Below are 14,022 nucleotides of genomic sequence, written 5' to 3' on the forward strand. Positions count from 1 at the left end.
ACATCAGGTATAACTCCCAATGCCATCCCTCCTCCTTCCCCCCTCCCCATAATAGGTCCCGGTGTATGATGTTCCCCTTCCAGAGTCCAAGTGATCTCATTGTTCAGTTTCCACCTATGAGTGAGAACATGCAGTGTTTGGTTTTCTGTTCTTGCAATAGTTTGCTGAGAATGATGGTTTCCAGCTGCATCCATGTCCCTACAAAGGACACGAACTCATCCTTTTTTATGGCTGCATAGTATTCCATGGTGTATATGTGCCACATTTTCTTCATCCAGTCTGTCACTGATGGACATTTGGGTTGATTCCAAGTCTTTGCTATTGTGAATAGTGCCGCAATAAACATACGTGTGCATGTGTCTTTAGAGCAGCGTGATTTATAATACTTCGAGTATATCACCAGTAATGGGATGGCTGGGTCATTTGATATTTCTAGTTCTAGATCCTTGAGGAATTGCCATACTGTTTTCCACAATGGTTGAACCAGTTTACAATCCCACCAACAGTGTAGAAGTGTTCCTGGCCGGGCGCGGTGGCTCAAGCCTGTAATCCCAGCACTTTGGGAGGCCGAGACGGGCGGATCACGAGGTCAGGAGATCGAGACCATCCTGGCTAACCCGGTGAAACCCCGTCTCTACTAAAAAATACAAAAAACTAGCCGGGCGAGGTGGTGGGCGCCTGTAGTCCCAGCTACTCGGGAGGCTGAGGCAGGAGAATGGCCTAAACCCGGGAGGCGGAGCTTGTAGTGAGCCGAGTTCGTGCCACTGCACTCCAGCCTGGGCGACAGAGCAAAGACTCCGTCTCAAAAAAAGAAAAAAAAAAAAAAAAAAAAAGAAGTGTTCCTATTTCTCCACATCCTCTACAGCACCTTTTCTCCTACTAATTTTAGGTTTGGTTTGCTTTTGGCTTTCTGTTTCTTTAAGATGTGTCATCAGACTATTTATTTGAAGTTATTTCTCTTTTTGATGTAGGGACTTATAGCTATAAACTTCCTTCTTAGTACTGCTTTTGTTGTATCATATAGATTTTGGTATGTTGTATTTCCATTGTCTTTTGTTTTAAGAAGTTTACAAAAATTGTTTCATTGACATACTTGTCATTCAGGAGCATACTGTTTAACGTCCATGTGTTTGTATAGTTTCTCAAATTTATCTTATCATTAATTTCTAATTTTATTTTATTGTGGTCAGAGAAGATGTTTGATGTTATCTCAATTTTGTTGAATGTTTTCAGACATTTTTGACCTATTATATGGTCTATTTTAAAGAATAATCCATGTGCTGAAGAAAAGAATGTGTATTCTGCCACCATCAGATAAAATGTTCTGTAAATATCTATTAGATTCATTCGGTCTATACTGCAGATCAAGTCTGATGTTTCTTTGTTGATTTTCTGTCTTGAAGATCTGTCCAATGCTGGGAGTAGGTTGTTGAAGTCTCCAGATATTATTGTATTGGGACCTATCTCTCTCTTTAGCTCTAATAATGTTTCCTTTGCTTATCCAGGTACTCTAGTGTTGGGTGCATATATATTTAAAATTGATATATCCTCTTACTGAATTTACCTCTTTATCATTATATAGTAACTTTCTTTGTCTCTTCTTATAGTTTTTGTCTTGAAATCTATTTTGTTTGATATAAGTATAGCTACTCCTGATCATTATTTGTTTCTATTGGCATGGAATGTCTTTTCCATCACTTTTCTTTTAATCTATTTGTGTCTTTATGGGTAAAGTGTGTTTCTAGTAGGCAACAGAATCTTGTTTGTAATACACTCAGCCACTCTATTTCTTTTGATTGTAGACTTTAGTTCATTTACAGTCAATGTTATTATTGATAAGTAAAGACTTACTCCTGCCATTTTGTTATTTATTTTCTGGTGTTATTTCTTTATTTTCTTCCTTTAGTGAAGGTGATTTTCCCTGGTGATATGATTTATCTTGCTTTTTGTTTTTCTGTTTCCATTGTAATTTTTTTTTTTTTTTTCGTTTGAGGTTACTGTGAGGCTTGCACATGCTATTTTACAACCTGGTAACTACTCAACCCTGTTTTCATAAATACAGAAACAAAAAGAAAACTAATATAAATTCTATGCCATAACTTTATTTTCAAGATTTTTAACTTTTGTTTCTATTTAGATCTTATTGTACTGTCTATATCTTAAGAAATTGTTGTAGTTATTATTTTTGTTTGGTTCATCATTTAGTTTTTCTAGCTAGCATTTTAGTTGATTACCTATGACAGTTGCAGTATTATAACACTGCAGTATTCTGTGTGTTTTCTGTGCACTTACTATTACCCATGAGTTTTGTACCTTCAGATGATTTCTTGTTGCTCATTAATGTCCTTTTCTTTCTGATTGATGTACTCTCTTAAACATTTCCCATAGGACAGGTCTCTTATGAAGGAAATCCCTCAGCTTTTGTTAGTCTGTGTAAGTCTTTATTTCTCTTTCATGATTGAAGGGAATTTTTGCCATATATACTATTCTAGGGTAACAGTTTTTTCCCTTCAACACTTTAAATATATCATGCCACACTCTCTTGGACTGTAAGGTTTCCACTGAAAAGTCTGCTGTCAGACATATTGTAGCTCTATTGTATTTGTGTCTTTTTTCTTGCTGCTTTAAGCATCCTTTGTTTATCCTTGGTCTTTGAAAGCTTGATTATTAAATGCCTTGAGGTAGTCTTTGAGTTAAATATGCTTGAAGTTATATAACCTTCTTGTATTTGAATGTTAATAACTCTCTCTAGATTTGAAAAGATCTCTGTTATTATCCTGTTGAATAAACTTTGTACCCTTATCTCTTCCTCTATCTCATTTTTAAGGCCAATAACTCTTAAATTTGACATTTTGAGGCTGTTTTCTAGATCCTGTAGGCAAGTTTTGTGGTTTTATATTTTTTTCTTTTGTCTCTCCTAGCAGTGAAAATTTCAAATAGTCTGTTGTCAATCTCACTCTTCTTGATCAATTCTGCTATTAAGAGACTCTGATACATTCTTCAGTATGCCAATTGCACTTTTTAGATCCAGAATTTTTGCTTGATTTTTAAAATTATTTCAATCTCTTATAAATTAATCTGATAAAATTCTGAATTTCTTCTCTGTGTTATCTTGAATTTGAGTTTCCTCAACACAACTATTTTGAATTCCCTGTCTGAAAAGTCACATATCTCTGTTTCTCCAAGATTGGCCCCTGGTGCCTTATTTACTTCATTTTGGTGAGGTCATGTTTTCCTGGGTGGTGTTGAAGCTAGTAAATATTCTTTGGTATCTGGACATTGAAATGATTGATATTTAATTTTAGTTTTCACAATCTGGACTTGTTTGTACCCGTCCTTATTTGAAAAGCTTTCCAGAAATTAAAAAGGACTTGGATGTTTTGATCTAAGCTGTATCTGCTTTAGGGAACACCCAAATCTTAGTAATGCTGCAGTTCTTGCAGACTTATAGAAGTTGCGCCTTGATGGTCATAAATGAGATTTGGGAGAATTTTCTGGATTACCAGGCAGAGACTCTTGCTCTTTCCCCTTATTTTCCCCTAAACATATAGAGTCTCTTTCTCTGTTCCAAGCCACTTAAACCTGGGGTTGGAAGTACACAAGCTTCCCTGTGGCCATCATCACTAGGACTAGGACCATGCTGGGTCAGACCTGAAGCCAGCACAGCACTGGGTCTCACTCAAGGCTCACTGTAAACACTTCCTGGCTACTGCTTATATTCACTCAAGGCCCTGGGACTCTATAATCAGCAAGTGGCAAAGCCAGCCAGGCCTGTGTCTGTCTCTTCAGGGAAGTGAGTTCTCCCAGGTCCAGGTGGGTCCATAGGTGTCATCTAGGAGTCAGGAAATAGAGCGACAAAACTTAGAAGTCTACCTTGTGTTCTATTGTATTGTGGCTGAGCTGGCACTGAAACCACAACACACAGTTCTTTCAAATCTTCCTTCTCCTTTCCAGAGGAAGAGAACCTTCACTCTGTAGCAACCACCACCTTAGGCCATGAGGAGTTCTGTCTGACTACCACCAATGTTCCCTTAAGGCCCAAGAGTTCTGACATCAGCTTTTGGTGAATGCTGCCTGGCCTGGAACTTACCCTTCAGGGAAAAGGGTTCCCTTCTGGCCCAGGGCAGATCCAGAGATGCCATCCAAGAGTGAAGTCCTGAAATTGAGGACTCCAAGAGCCCACTTGGTGTTATATCCTCCTGTAGTCATGCTGATATCTGAAGCCAACAAATTTCAGAGGCTTGCTCAAGGCCATTGATGTAGCTCAGGGTCCAAGGCCTCTTCAGTCATCAGGTGATAAATGCTGCCAAGACTGGGTCCTTCTCTTCAAGGCAGTGGGTTCCCTTCTGGTTCAGGGCATGTTTTGAGATGTCATAAGGAAACTAGAGCCTGAAATGGGGGTCTCATGACTCTGGTCATTGCCCTATCCTGCTGTGGCTGAGGTGGTATCTAAGATGCAAGGCAAAGTCCTCTTCACTTTTCCCATTACTCTCCTAAAGCAGAAGGAAGGGATCTGTTTTGGAGCCTCAAGCTTTGCAGCCTGTGGTTAGAAATGTGGTGATTTCAGAACTCCCTTAACTGTCCCGGCTGGTGTTTCAGTAGATAACGTGGCCTCCCAGTCCACCATCTCTGGGCTCAGTTTAGCCCTAGGACCTGCCTAAGAGTTGCAGTCCTGATGACATAGAATGCTTTTCAAGTTTACTTAGAGATACAGAGCACTTTGTCCCCCAGTAGCGAGGTGTGAGGGAACTCAAGTTCAGACTACTAGGCTAGGTGATTCCCCTCTGGCTAAGGCTGCTTTAAATGCTCCCTCCATTAGCTCGACAGGTGAGCTTGGTCTGGTTTTCCTCTCTGCTCTTAAAGGATAGCACTGAGATTAATGCCTCACAATTGCTGTGCTCGCCTTCCTCCAGCATCCAAAGAAGCTCTCGGTACCACACTGCTGCTGCCAAAGGTGGGGAAAGGGTGGCATTCGAGATTCAGGAATGTTTTTTTTTTTTTTTTTTCTATCTCTTTAGTGCATCTTTAAGCACTATAGAGTTAAAACCAGGTATTATGAGGGCTCACCTGATTTTTGGTTCTAATGAAGGTTTTTGTTTTGTTTTGTTTTTTCCTCTGTAGATAGTAATTAAATTGGTGTCCCTGTGAAGGTGATGACTGGTGGAGCCTTCTATTCCACCATCTTGGTCCTCTCTGAAAATGCATTTTGTAATATTGTTGTTTCCTTGGAAAATATGTTTGCAGCTTCCGGAAAATAACTAACATTACCTTTGGATTAAACACCTATACTGAGTACTGCCTTGAAATGATTACCTACTATGAAGTACAATCTGATCCAAAATAGTGGTAAATTCTTCCCTGAGATGAATTATCACCTAGGTAGAGATTATTATCCAGATTAAGTAAACTGAAAAATGAAGCTGTTGAATCTTCTTTTCATTTTCTGTGCTTTGTGTTAGAACATCTCCCCAAAGAGTCAGGGTTTTTATTTAGGAATAAAATGACTGGACTTCGCTTTTAGGAGTATAATTCAGTAACAATGAGTAGAAGAACTAAGTAGATGGCTTTCCTGTCTTCCCCTTGCAAATTTTTTGAAGATTCTGCATTGAAATCATTATAACACTTTGATTTCAATCAACATTATCAAAATCTTTACAAGCATAAAAAGGTGAATTCCATACAATTTGTTAGACTGATGAAAAATCTGTAGCATTACTGTCTAAAAATAACAGAATTTGAGAAGAGAATGACAATAACAAGTTATAGATAAGTTCCCTTAAGAGATTCCAGAGTCTTTTTAAAAGCACCAGATGAGGCATAGATCTGATGATCTTGAGTTTATTTCCTACTCTGAAATTTTTAAATTCTCAGATTTCTAAAATTCTATGAGTTGTCTATCCATAAACCAGTTTCTCACAGCCAACTCTATGGGCACATATAACATATATTCCCACTTTCATACTTTGGCAAAATAACAATAACAGCACTGATAACACTGATTGATGCTTTGGTATTTTTTGTTTATTTTAAATATTTTTTATTTTAAAATATTGTTTACTTTTTACTATAGTCACTCTGTTGTGCTAGCAAATACTAGGTGTCGTTTATTCTATTTTTTTTGTACCCACTAACAATCCCCATTTTCCCTATCTCCCGACTACCATTCCCAGCCTCTTGTACCTACTCTTCTACTCTCTATTCCCACGGGTTCTGTTGTTTTTATTTTTGGATCCCACAAATAAGTGAGAACATGGGATGTTTGTCTTTCTGCCTGGCTTATTTTACTTAACATAATGACCCCCAGTTCCATCCATGTTGTTGCAGATGACAGAATCTCATTCTACTTTTATGGATGAGTAGTACTCAATTGTTTATATGTATTACATTGTCTTTATCTAGTCATCTGTTCAACACTTTGGTTGCTTCCAAATCTTGGCTATTGTGCATAGGGCTACAACAAACATGGGAGTGTAGACATATTTTTGATATACTGATTTACTTTCTTTTGGGTATATATCTAACAGTGGGATTGCTGTAACATATAGTAGTTCTTTTTTTCTTTTTTTGAGGAACTAATAAACTGTTTTTCATAGTGGTTGTACTAATTTACATTACCACCAACACTGTATGAGGTTTCCTTTTTCTCCACATTCTTGCCAGCATTTGTTATTGCCTGTCTTTTGAATAAAAGTCATTTAAACTGAGGTGAGATAATATTTTATTGCAGTTTTGATGTGCATTTCTCAGATGATCAATGATATTGAGCACCTTTTCATACACCTGTTTTCCATGTGTATGTCCTCTTTTGAGAAATGCCTATTCAGGACTTTTACCCATTTTAAAATTTGCTTATTATATTTTTCCTATAGAGTTGTTTGTTTTAGCTCCTATGTATTCTGATTACTAATCCATTGTCATATGAGTAGTTTGCAAATATTTTCTCTAATTCTGTAGGTTGTCCATGCATTTTGTTGATTGTTTTCTTTGCTGTGCAAAACTTGTGATCACATTCGTCCTTTTTTGTGTTGGTTGCCAGTGCAATAAATAGCACTTAATAGTGTATTACTCAAGAAATCTTCACCCAGTCCAATGTCCTGGTGAATTTCCCCAGTGTTTGCTTTTAGTAGTTTCACAATTTGAGGTCTTAGATTTGAGTCTTTAATATGTTTGGATTTGAGTTTTGTATATGGTGAGAGACAAGAATCTAGTTTCATTCTTCTGCATACGGATATCTGGTTTTCTTAGCACCACTTACTGAAGAGACAATCCTTTCCCCAAAGTGTGTTCTTGGCACCTTTGTCAAAAATGAGTCCACTGCAGGTGAACAGGCTTATCTCTGAGTTCTCTATTCTGTTCCACTAGTCTATTTGTGTGTTTTTGTGCCAGTACCATGTCATTTTGGTTACTATAAGTATTAGTACATTTTCATGCTGCTATAAAGAAATAACTTAAAAATGGGTAATTTACAAATAAAAAAGGTTAAGTTGACTCACAGTTCTGCAGGCTTAGCAGGAAGCATGACTGGGCAGCCTCAGAAAAGTTACAATCATGGTGGAAGGTGACGGGAAAGCACACGCATCTTCGCAATGGTGGAAGCATGCACATCTTCACAATGGCAGGACAGGAGAGAGAGTGAGGGTGTAAATGTCACACTTTTAAGCCATCAGATTTGTAAGAACTCATTCACTATCGTGAGAACTGCATGGGGGAAATCCACCCCAATGATCTAATTACCACCCACCAGGTCCCTTCCCTGACACATGGGGATTACAATTTGAAACAAGATTTGTGTGGGGACACAGCCAAATCATATCACTATAGTTCTGTAGTATAATTTGAAATAAGGTAATGTGATTACTCCAGTTTTGTTCTTTTTGCTCAGGATAGCTTTGGCTATTCTGGATCTGTTATGGTTCCCCGTAAAATTTAGAATGCTTTTTTCTATTTCTGTAAAAGTATCAACGGTATTTGGATAGGGGTTGCATTAAATCTATAGATTGCTTTGGGTAGAATGGACACTTTAATATATGGATTCTTCCCATCCACAAACACAGAATACCTTTCCGGATTTTGGTGTTCTTTTTAATTTCTTGCATCCATATTTTTTAATTTTAATTTAAAAAAATTTCACTTCTTTGGCTAAGTTACTTCATTCTACATATTTTATTTCATTTGTAGCTATTGTAAATGGGATTACCTTCATGATTTCTTTTTCAGATTATTCTATGTGGGCATATAGAAATGCTATTGATTTTTAATGTTAACTTTGTATCCTGCAAATTTATTGAATTTGTTTATCAGTTCTAATAGATTTTTGGTAAAGTCTCTAGGTTTTGTGAAGTATAAAATGATATCATCTGCAAACAAGAATAGTTTGACTTATTTAATTTTAATTTGGATGTTCTTCATTTCTTTCTCTTGTCTGATTGCTCTAGCTTGGACTTCTAGTACTATGTTGAATAACAGTGGAGAAAGTGAGCATCGTTGTTGTATTCCTGATCTTAGAGGAAAGGCCTTCAGGTTTTCCCCATTCGGTATAATACTAGCTATGGGTCTATTGCATATGCCTTTTATCATATTGAGATACGATTCTTCTATACCTAGCTTTTTGAGGGTGTTATTCTATTATGAAATGATGTTGAATTCAGTGAATCTCTCTGCAGAAACCCTACAAGTCAGAAGACAGTGGGGCCCAATATTCAATATTTTTAAAGAAAAGAATTTTCAACCCAAAATTTCATATCCAGCCAAACTAAGTTTCATAAGTGAAGGAGAAATAAAATTGTTTACAAGCAAGCAAATGCTGAGGGATTCTGTACCACCAGGCTGCCTTACAAGAACTCCTGAAGGAAGCACTAAACATGGGAAAGAAAACTGGTACCAGCCACTGCAAAAACATACCAAAATATAAAGACCAGTGACACAATGAATAAACTGAATCAACCAATGTGCAAAATAATAAGCTAGCATCATGATGACAGGATCAAACTCACATATAACAATATTAACATTAAATGTAAATGAACTAAATGCCCAAATTAAAAGACACAGACTGTCATGTTGGATAAAGAGTCAAGACCCATAGGTGTGCAGTATTCAGGAGACCCATCTCACATGCAAAGATACATATAGGCTCAAAATAAAGGAATAGAGGAATATTTACCAAGCAAGTGAAAAGCAAAAAAAGCCGAGGTTGCAATCCTAGTCTCTGATAAAGCAGACTTTAAACAAACAAAGATCCAAAAAAGACAAAGAAAGGCATTACATCATGGTAAAGGGATCAATGCAACAAGAAGAGCTAACTATCCTAAATATATATGCACCCAATACAGAAACACCTAGATTCATAAAACAAGTTCTTAGAGACCTACAGAGAGGTTTAGACTCCCACACAATAATAGTGGGAGACTTTAACACCCCACTGTCAATATTAGACAGATCAATGAGACAGATTATTAACAAGAATATTCAGGACTTGAACTCAGTTCTGGACCAAGTGGACCTAATAGACATCTACACAACTCTCCACCCCAAATCAACAGAATATACATTCTTTTCAGCACCACATAGCACTTACTGTAAAATCAATCACATAATTGGAAGTAAAACACTTCTCAGCAAAGGCAAAAACAAAAACAAAAACAAAATTGGAAATTATAACAAACTGTCTCAGACCACAATGCAATCAAATTAGAACTTAGAATTAAGAAACTCACTCAAAACCACACAACTATATGGAAACTGAACAATCTGCTTCTGAATGACTACTGGGTGAATAACGAAATTAAGGCAGAAATAAATAAGTTATTTGAAACCAATGGGAATGAAGATACAATGTACCAGAATCTCTGAAACACAGTTAAGCAGTGTTTAGAGGAAAATTTATAGCACCAAATGCCCACATCAGAAAGCAGAAAAGATCTAAAATCAACACCCTGACATCACAGTTAAAATAACTAGAGAAGCAAGAGCAAACAAACTCAAAAGCTAGCAGAAGACAAGAAATAACTAAGATCAGAGTGGAACTGAAGAAGATGGAGACACAAAAAACCCTTAAAAAATCCATGAATTCAGGAGGTGGTTTTCTGAAAATAACAAAATGGGTAGACCAATAGCCAGACTAACAAAGAAGAAAAGAGAGAAGAATCAAATTGACTCAATAAAGATGATAAAGGGGACATCACCACTGATCCCACAGAAATACAACCTACCATCAGAGAATATTATAAACACCTGTACACAAATAAACTAGGAAACCTAGAAGAAATCAATAAATTCCTGGACACGTACACCTTCCCAATACTAAACCCGAAAGAAGTCGTATCCCTGAATAGACCAATAACAAGTTCTAAAAATTGAGGCAGTAATTAGCAGCCTACCAACCAAAAGAAAGGCCAGGACCAGACAGATTCACAGCCAAATTCTACCAGAGGTGCAAAGAGGAGCTGGTACCATTTCTTCTGAAACTATTCCAAATGATAGAAAAACAGGGACTTCTCCATAACTCAATTTATGAGGCCAGCATCATCCTGATTCCAAAACCTGGCAAAGACACAACAAAAAAAGAAAGTTTCAGGCCAATATCCCTGATGAACATCCATGCGAAAATTCTCAATAAAATACTGGCAAAACAAATTCAGCAGCAAATCAAGTTGGCTTCATCCCTGAGGTGCAAGGTTGGTCCAACATACGCAAATCAATAAATGTACTCCATCACATAAACAGAGCCAATGACAAAAAACACATGATTATCTCAATAGATGCAGAAAAGGCCTTTGGTAAAATTCAACACCCTTCATGCTAAAAACTCTCAATAAACTAGGCATCGATGGAACATATCTCAAAATAATAAGAGCTGTTTATGACAAACCCACAGCCAATATCATACTGAATGGGTGAAAGCTGGAAGCGTTCCCTTTGAAAACTGGCACAGGACAAGGATGCCTTCTCTCACCACTCCTATTCAACATAGTATTGGAAGTTCTGGCCAGGGCAATCAGGCAAGAGAAAGAAATAAAGGGTATTCAAATACGAAGAGAGAAAGTCAAATTGTCTCTGTTTGCAGATGACATGATTTTATATTTAGAAAACCTCATCATCTCAGCCCAAAAACTCCTTAAGTTGATAAGCATCTTCAGCAGTCTCAAGATACAAAATCAATGTGCAAAAATCATAAGCATTCCTATATATCAATAATAGACAGAGAACCAAATCATAATTGAACTCCCATTCACAACTGCTACAACGAGAATAAAATACCTAGAAATACAGCTTAACAACTCAGAAGGGACCTGAAAGACCTCTTCAAGGAGAACTACAAGCCACTGCCCAAGGAAATAAGAGAGGACACAAATGGAAAAACATTCCATGTGTATGGATAGGAAGAATTAATATCATGAAAATGATCATACTGTCCAAAATAATTTATAGATTCAATTCTATTTCCATCAAGCTACCATTGACTTTCCTCACAGAACTAGAAAAAAAACTACTTTAAATTTAATATGGAACCAAAAAAGAGCCTATATAGCCAAGACAATCCTAAGTAAAAAGAACAAAGCCAGAGGCATTATGCTACCTGACTTCAAACTATGCTACAAGGCTACAGTAACCAAAACAGCATAATACTGGTACCAAATCAGATATATAGACCAATAGAACCGAACACAGGCCTCAGAAATAACACCACACATCTACAACCATCTGATCTTTGACAAACCTGACAAAAACAAGCAATGGGGGAAAGAGTTCCCTGTTTAATAAATGGTGTTGGGAAAACTGGCTAGACATATGCAGAAAACAGAAACTGGAGCCCTTCCTTACACCTTATACAAAAATTAACTCAAGATGGATTAAAGACTGAAATGTAAAACCTAAAACCATAAAAACCTTAGAAGAAAGCCTAGGCAATACCATTCAAGACATAGGCATGGGCAAAGACTTCATGGTTAAAACACAAAAAGCAATGGCAATAAAAGCCAAAATTGTCAAATGGCATATAATTAAATTAAAGAGCTTCTGCACAGCAAAAGAAACTATCTCAGAGTGAACAGGCAACCTACAGAATGGGAGAAAATGTTTGCAATCTATCAGTCTGACAGAGGTCTAATATCCAGAATTGACAAGGAACTTAAACAAATTTACAAGAAAAACAAACGATCCCATCAAAAATTGGGTGAAGGATATGAACAGACACTTCTCAAAAGAAGACATTTATGTAGCCAACAAACATGAAAAAAAAGCTCATCACTGGTCATTAGAGAAATGCAAATCAAAACCACAATGCGACACCATCTCACACTAGTTAGAATAGAGATTATTAAAAAGTCTGGAAACAACAGATGCTGGAGAGGATGCAGAGAAATTGGAATGCTTTTACACTTTTGGTGGTAGTGTAAATCAGTTCAATCATTGTGTTAGACAGTGTGGCAATTCCTCAAGCATTTAGAACCAGAAATACCATGTGACCCAGCAATCCCATTACTGGGTATATACCCAAAAAATTATAAATCATTCTACTATCAAGACACATGTACACATATGTTTATTGCATATATTGCACTTACACACCATGAAATACTATGCAGTCATAAAAAGGATGAGATCATGTCCTTTGCGGGGATATGGATGAGGCTGGAAACAAAACCAAACACTGCATGTTCCCACTCATAAGTGGGAGTTGAACAATGAGAACACATGGACAGAGGGAGGGGAACATTACACACTGGGGTGTTTCGGGGGTTGTGGGGCAAGGGGATGGAGAGCGTTAGGACAAATACCTAATGCATGCAGTGCTTAAAACCTAGATGAAGTGTGATAGGTCCAGCAAACCACCATGGCAAATGTATACCTATGTAACAAACCTGCACGTTAAGCACATGTCTCCCAGAACTTAAAATAAAATTAAAAAAGAAAGGATGTTGAATTTTATCAAATGCTTTTTCAGCATCAATTGAAAGGATCATCACTGCAGGACACAGTCCAGCCAGTGTCCATGGAGCAACTACCTTGTTCTCTACTAGCCCCATATCTAGAGCCCAGTTTCTCCAGGCCCAAGGGACCAGCAAACCATTGCCCTTCATCCTGTTGGGCCCCATATCCCCCACTGGCTCACAGCCTCAGTCAACCAGGGACCTGACATCATTGGAAGAGCATGGTAATGAGGCGCTGCCTGACGAGAAGCCACACTGTGATGCAAGCTTGCATGAATTATCACAGTAAAATTCACTGTAATTCACATAACCACACCAGTGCTATGAATCAAAATCTGCCTGAAAAGAGATATCTTAGTTTTCTCAAAATCAAAGAATGTTTTAAAAAACCACACAGCTGCTGAATAATCAACCTGTGAAACTGAGATGTTTCTCGAATGAAACAGTAAATGTGCCTGTAATAATTATTTTATAAGTCAGAAAATTATATTTGTCTCCATCTTTTTCCCCATAGTATATTAAACAAAAAGGTAAATAAGGTATAAATAGATTTTGTAAACTTTTCATATTGAAAAAGCCATGAAGTAAGTAGACAAGACAGATATTCTGTAAATTGGAGGGGGATATAGGACATTTTTGAAAAGGTACAAAGTCCTCAGATGGGCTTAGAAAATTCACTGTATAATCCATATACCATTTTACTTGACTGGCACATCTTCAGGTGCTTGTGTTTACTGTGTTCTTGCCATTAACTAAATGTCTCAGTCTGTCCCAGTGTAATAGGCTGTGAATGTTCTTGTATTATAGTTTTATTGTTGGTCTCTTTGCATCGATGACACAATAGCCACAACATTTTAAAATTATTGTTATTATTGATTCCTAGTTTTACTCTGTTTTTCCAGAGAAGATGCTTGTATTATTTCTATTTTGTTGAATGCTTTAAGACTGACAAGTTGATGGGTGCAGCACACCAACATGGCACAAGTATACATATGTAACAAACCTGCACGTTATGCACATGTACCCTAGAACTTAAAGTATAATAATAATAATAAATTAATTAAAACAAAAAAAGACTTGTTTCTTGACC

General features: G+C 37.1%; 1 protein-coding gene across 13 annotated transcripts in view; it reads right to left on the reverse strand.

The window, feature by feature from the left end:
- ZC3H12B (zinc finger CCCH-type containing 12B) overlaps positions 1–14,022 on the reverse strand; it is a 423,636-nt gene that overhangs the window by 38,967 nt on the left and 370,647 nt on the right. For 8 of the 13 annotated variants that reach the window (XM_037994695.2, XM_073013610.1, XM_073013613.1 and 5 more), the window contains one exon: positions 7,494–7,605. The exons of 2 other annotated variants lie outside the window; for them this stretch is intronic. The gene's annotated coding sequence lies outside the window, so the exon portion shown is untranslated. Of the gene's footprint in view, positions 1–7,493; positions 7,606–10,383; positions 10,543–14,022 lie in introns of all 13 variants that reach the window. 3 more of the 13 variants (XM_073013612.1, XM_073013611.1, XM_073013618.1) reach the window with 2 other exon arrangements.

This window comes from Chlorocebus sabaeus, chromosome X (assembly GCF_047675955.1).
Source record: "Chlorocebus sabaeus isolate Y175 chromosome X, mChlSab1.0.hap1, whole genome shotgun sequence".
Classification (NCBI taxonomy): domain Eukaryota; kingdom Metazoa; phylum Chordata; class Mammalia; order Primates; family Cercopithecidae; genus Chlorocebus; species Chlorocebus sabaeus.